The sequence below is a fragment of the Malania oleifera genome, chromosome 7 (genome assembly GCF_029873635.1).
Source record: "Malania oleifera isolate guangnan ecotype guangnan chromosome 7, ASM2987363v1, whole genome shotgun sequence".
Taxonomy (NCBI): domain Eukaryota; kingdom Viridiplantae; phylum Streptophyta; class Magnoliopsida; order Santalales; family Ximeniaceae; genus Malania; species Malania oleifera.
In genome coordinates, this window is record NC_080423.1 from 104,838,575 (window position 1) to 104,845,105 (window position 6,531).

The following is a 6,531-nucleotide window of genomic DNA, read 5'->3' on the forward strand; positions in this document are numbered from 1 at the left end:
TGCCTGCCACGTGGTGGGGTCTCATTTTGTTTTGCTTTTTTGGATATATAAGTATATTAATATAAGCACTCTCTACTTTCAATTGGTCTGCAGGGGATTTGGGTTCTTGTTCAATCGTGATGGGGAGATGTACCCAATTGAAGCAATGGGAACTTAAGATTATTAATTGGGTTCTCATTGGCCTTGCCAAGTGCAACTCATTTGCATATATATAATGTGCTTGTGTTGTGTTCCACAAGTAATTTTTTCTTTTTTTCTTTTTTAGGTTCAATATAGAAGTTAGATCATTTCTCATCTAATAAATTTTTTATTTTTTTAGCTTTCTCAAGATTTGAATTTCAGGCTTCGGACATGGAAGTTCGAAAGGATTTTTTTTTTAAAAAATAATAATAAAATGAAAAGAAAAATAAAGAATCAAGAAGATTATCGATTAAAAAAAAAGAGAGGAAAAGGTCTTGTTTTCAAAAATGTGTTTGTGTTGTGTACCACAAGTATTTCTTATCTTTTTCAATGCCCTTATAAAGGATAACTCATTTGTATGTATAAAATGTGTAAGTGTTGTGTAGTAACCTGAAAAAAATAAATAAATAAATAAATAATAATGGCATGAACTTAATTGTGAGTATATAAAAATATATATATTTATATATATAAACATATAGATGATAAGTAATAAATGTGTGTGTGTATATATATATATATATATATAATATTAATAAAATAAAATAAAATAATAATATAATGTTATATACATATAAGAAAGCTTGAATATTAAGCTTGGACTGTACATTCCAATTGAAATTGAAATGCCCCCCGGGCGTGAATTTCTCTCTCTCTCTCTCTCTCTCTCTCTCTCTCTCTCCTCACGGCCTCACTCTCTCTTTTTCAAAAGTTATTCTCCATCCATAAGCCATATCGAAAAACGAACACCACCACGAGGTCCGGGCTTCAATTTTCAACAAGTTAACCGGAGTGGATTTGTCGTAGGGTCATCGTATGCACCACTTTAGGGATAAGGTAACTCTCTCTCTCTCTCTCTCTCTCTCTCTCTCTCTCTCTCTCTCTCTCTCTCTCTCCTCAATTTCTCTTCAGATCTTCAGCTAAATTGACGATCAGATGCGATATCAGGATCCCAACTTCTATCCTCGTTGTTTTAATTAGAGTGGATTTGTGATTTGAGCTTCCTAGATATCACTCCTGGGATAAGGTGAAGAGTATAAATTATGTATGTTGTTTTGAATTCTAGTAGTTAATTATTAAATTGTAGTATTTGATTATATTATATTTTTAGAAATATTCTTGGGATTTTATTAAACTGCAGGATTGGATAATATTAGATTTTTGGAAATATTCCTGAGATTAAATTAAACTGAAGGGATTTGATTAAATAGATTTTTGGAGAATATTTTGGAATTAGATTAAACTGTGAGGATTTAATTATATTGGTGTTTTTAAATATGTTAGAAATTAAATTTAAATATGGGAAGTGAATCATACCCACATTTTTTTAAAATTTAACCGGTTAATGGGAACGTGTGAGCTTAGGAATATTAAGATAATTATAATTTTGGGGTTGAGCTGATTAAAATGGGAAAATATGATTTCAGGGTTTTGAACTCCGATATGTTGTGGGCGTTGGTTTAAAGATCTTAGTAGGCATCCTCTTAGCAAGCAGGTAAGGGAAACGTTTGCATTATTTTAATGTGATTATTGAGAGTGACTCGCAAATTGTAGTTGAGTGGTTTCGGAAAGGTAGATGCACTTTGTGGTATCTTTGAGATTTTTGGGAGGAGCTCGTAGTGGAACTAGAAGGAGTGAACGTCATGGTGATGCATCAATATAAGGAAGACAATAGTGCGGCTGGTTTTCTTGCTAAAAAAGGAGAAATGAGAAATAATGTAATCTACGAAGAACAACACCTTCTACCACGTTATCTGAAAGGTATTCTTCGGATGGATAGGTGGGGTTTTGTTTCCGTTCGTCATTAGTTCAACTCTAAAGTTTTGTTTGGTGTATTTTGATTTGATTCTAGTTATGTTTATGTTTTTATCTTCCTTATTAGTTATGTTTAGTTTTGTTGTCCTAATTTGGTTGGTTGTTCTATAATCTCCCGTTTGCTTAGCCTGTAGCCACGGTATTCCTCTGCCAAAAGTGAGGGTATATTAATAAATAAATGGATGTGTCGTCCTTTTTTAGTTAAAAAGAAAAAAAAATTGGTTGACTTAAAGTATGTGGAAATGAAAATATTGTATATGATTTTGGAATATTATGATACGTATATTTCTCTGTGATTATTAGATTATGAGTTATCATTCAAAAGTTGTTGGCATGAGAAACATGAAATAGCAGATTTATGCTAAAATATGTAATGATGAGTTTTTACCAAAAATACAGGTATGACGATATGAAATATACATATATGTTTTATATAGATATGATGATATGAGATATACAAATATGTTTAATACAGATGAATGATATGTGATATATACAAACATGAATAATACTGATATGATGAAATAAGATATATAAAAACATGTTTTATACAGAGGCGGTGAGATGACATATATACAAACATGATTTATACAGATATGATGAAATGAGATTTATAAAAAGATGATGAGATATACACAGATACGATGATATATATATATATATATATAAAATTTTTTATACTAAATTGTGAAATTGAGATTACGTTACTGTATAATTATATAAATCGTATTATATGGTATAAATGAGTGTATTATACTGGTATCTAGAAAGGTTGAGAATAATGTAGAAGTGTGAAAATAAGTTCCTACTGATGCCGATGGGGAGGTATGCTAAGTATGGAAATTATGTGTGTAGTTTCTACTGATGTCGATGGGGAGGTATGCTCAGTATGGAAATGATGTGTGATGTTCTTACTAATGCTGATGGGGACGTATACTCAGTATGAAAAGTATGTGTAATGTTCCTACTGAGACCGATGGGGAGGTATGCTCAGTACCGAAAGTATGTTGTGATGTTCCTATTGATGCCGATGGGGAGGTATGCTCAGTATGGAAATTATGTTGTGAAGTCTGCACTGAGGCCGACGGGGAGGAATGCTCAGTATGGAAAGTAAGTAGGCATTGAGAGTTGAAATTATGTGATCTATTATATTTTGTAAAATACCTACATGTGGATTTATGTACATGTGGATACTCATTGAGTTAGAACATATTCTGGAGAAATGAATGCTTTTGAATATATATATATGGTTATGAGTACATATTTACATGCTTTCTCGATCAGTTGAAATAATGATTTAAAGAATGCATTTTGATATACCAAACTCATGTTGCCACACATTGTCAATAATTTATTCTGTCTTACTCAGGGTGTCTCACTCCTATAAATTTAACATTTCAGGAAATACCAGGAATCAAGCCTAGGGAGCTCCAGGGTAGGATTAGTTGGTTGTTTGTTTAAAGTAAGTAATGGTAAGAACTGATGTGTGTATGGTAACATTTGGGACACCTAGTATTTGTTAAAATTTGGTTCTGGAGAGTTATCTATGTATTATGATGATATTAGCACTCTGATATTGTGTTTGAGATTAGATGTATATATGTTTGTTTCCGCTGTTTGGTATATTATAAGAGATGGGCTGGTCACCCCAGTAACCCACTTTGGGTCGGGTCATGTTGATGTGTGGTATCAGAGATATAGATTGATTATTGTAATTTACCGTATTGAAAAGGAAAAAATAAATGGTAGAAAAATCAGGTCGTCACATGTTGTGTATCACAAATATTTTCTTTTTGCCTTTTTTTTTGTTTTTTTTGTTTTTCAGGTTTATTGTTCACATAAGGTCTAGCTAGGTTATATAGTGGAAGTTCGACCATCTCTGTGTCATAATTTTGAAAATTTGAAAGGAAAAAAAATTTAAAATAATTATGAAATGAAAAGAAAAATAAAGAATCAAGAAGAGTGTCAATGAAAAAGTAAAAGGAAAAGGCCTTATTTTCAAAAATGAAAGACCTACTTTTCAAAAAAAGTCAAGAGGTAAAAAAATAACTTTTTTAAAAGTGAAATTGAGACAATCTCAATTACTACCTTAGCTATTAACTTATAAGTTATAACTACTCTAAATATAGCCTTTTCCAATTTATATATATATATATATATATATATATATATATATATATATATAATAGAGTAATATGTCATATTCAAGACATGCATGTTTAGAAAATAGCTTTCCTTTCTCCTTCTAATCCTCTTTTTTGTAAATATCTTGGCCCTTTCAATCAATATCTTAGTGTATTTTGAGATCGAATTTTGTATATTTAAATTAGCTTTTATGTTTGTTGTCTTTATTTCGATTTTGTATTCAGATTTTTCTATTGGGTTACTTTAATTAAAAAATTCTTTTAATGTTCGCTCCATCGTATTAGTTGCTTTATTTTTTCATTTAGATAATTAATTAATAAAGAAAATAGATCTAACCATAAACCCCTAGCTTAAAAAGTCGTATATTCATTGAGTTTATATAATTTTAGAGAGGAGCCTGACCTTTGGCCTAATAGTTCATCTCTTCGTTATCCTTTGTGGAGATGGGGGTTCAAGATCTCATGAAGGTATCATTGGTTGTAATAGGATATTTATTGATGTTAAAGCTTGATATACATTATTGACCCACAACCTAATAGCTTAAACTTTTAAGTGAAGTGGTAATCTAACATGGTATTAGAGCTCTGGTTACCAGGAGGTCTTGAGTTCTAATCTTGTCACCCGTATTTATTATGTGGCATTATTTGTCATTTGTTTATCTCTCCACGTGCTATCGGGCTGCACGTTACGTTGTTGACCCACAACCTAATAGCTTAAACTTTTAGGTAAAGTGGTAATCCAACAATTGATATTTAATAATGTCAATGTGTATTTGGACACTTGTTGAATTTTGGGCAGTTGAGTACAGTGCCTACTCCATTTGAAAAAGAATTTACCATTACATTTGAGGATTAAAAATAGTGCATGTAATTGAACTTTTAATGTATAGTTCTGCTCATCTAAAAAAATGATTATCTCATTACTCAAAAGTACTACACCTAAGAATAGAATCCAATTAATTAAACTTTTCCTAATGAATTGTTAAGGGTTTGTTTAGTATCATTGTTGTTTTCTGTTTTTTGTTTTCATTTTTATACGGCGAAAAAACATTTTACAAAAACATGTTTGTTTATGTTGTCAGTTTTTTTTTGGTTTCTGTTGTCAATTTTCTATTTTTTGAGAAAAACTGAAAATTAGATTTTACGGTTTTCATTTGTTTTGACAACTTGTTACCAAAAATTTTGATATTCAAAAAGGGTTTTTTTTTTTTTTTTTGGATTAAATCATGCATTCATTTTATACACTTTAAAGTTAAAATAAAATGACAATATATATTTAAATATAATTGAAGTAAAAAATATTCATATATTTTTAAAAATAATAATAAAGCCAATTAAAAAATATTTTTACTATTTTCCAATTATCATGCCCAATAAAATTTTTATTGTAAAGTATTTTGAAAGTATAACAATTAAGTAAAATAATCATAATAATTTTTTATTTTTATTATAATATTTTTAATGTGTATTATTTTAATCATATTTTAGAATAGATTTTAAAACAAAAATTAATATTTTTAAATCCATTTTAGTTTATAAATATATTAACCAAATAGATCACTAGTTTTTGATTTCTAGTTTTAATTTTTAATTTAAATTTTTTATTTTTTATTTTTATTTCTCTAATTTTTAACGAGTATACCAAAAGATCCGTAATGTTCTTCATTAAAAGAGGACTAATTTTATATAAGTTCTTCTCTTACCTCCCAACCAAACAATTAACTATACCATGACCTTTTCCTGTTTTCCCCCTTTTTCTTTTTCTTTTTTGTAAATGGCAACAAACCCTGGGGCGGTCCTCAAGCCATGCAATGCGTCTGTGATGCATGCATGCATGGTGTGAGGACGCATATGGTGACATGCATAGGAGACATTTATACATGGAGTGGCAAGAAGAGCATTGCAGTACTCTTGGACTCTTGACTTGGGGGCTTACCAAAACACGAGGCGTATATGGATTTTATTACTGGTAATTATGAATGCTGCAGCTAGCTAGCGAGCTAGCTACCTAGCCACCTTTTAATTAATTTAATTTGACAAGAAGATAAATGCATACGTATACATATGTTGCATATATAAAGAAAACAGAGTGTGCTTGTAAGTTGCAAGCACATGGATGATTAATGAAGAGGAAGAAGAAGAAGAAGAAGAAGAAGAAGACAATTGAGCGGTGGGGCTTCCATCCATCAAAAGAAGAATTCAAAGGAATTAAATATATTATATGAATGCATGTGGACTGCGCTTTCCCTTTTTGTCCCACGCCTACCCTAACCCATTCTTCAATTCACTCAACACAACAACAAAAGCTCTCCTTCCTTCTTATAACTAAGACCCCACACTGCATCATTTCATTTCATTTCCTACTAGACCCAGGATCATTCCTTCTCCATCC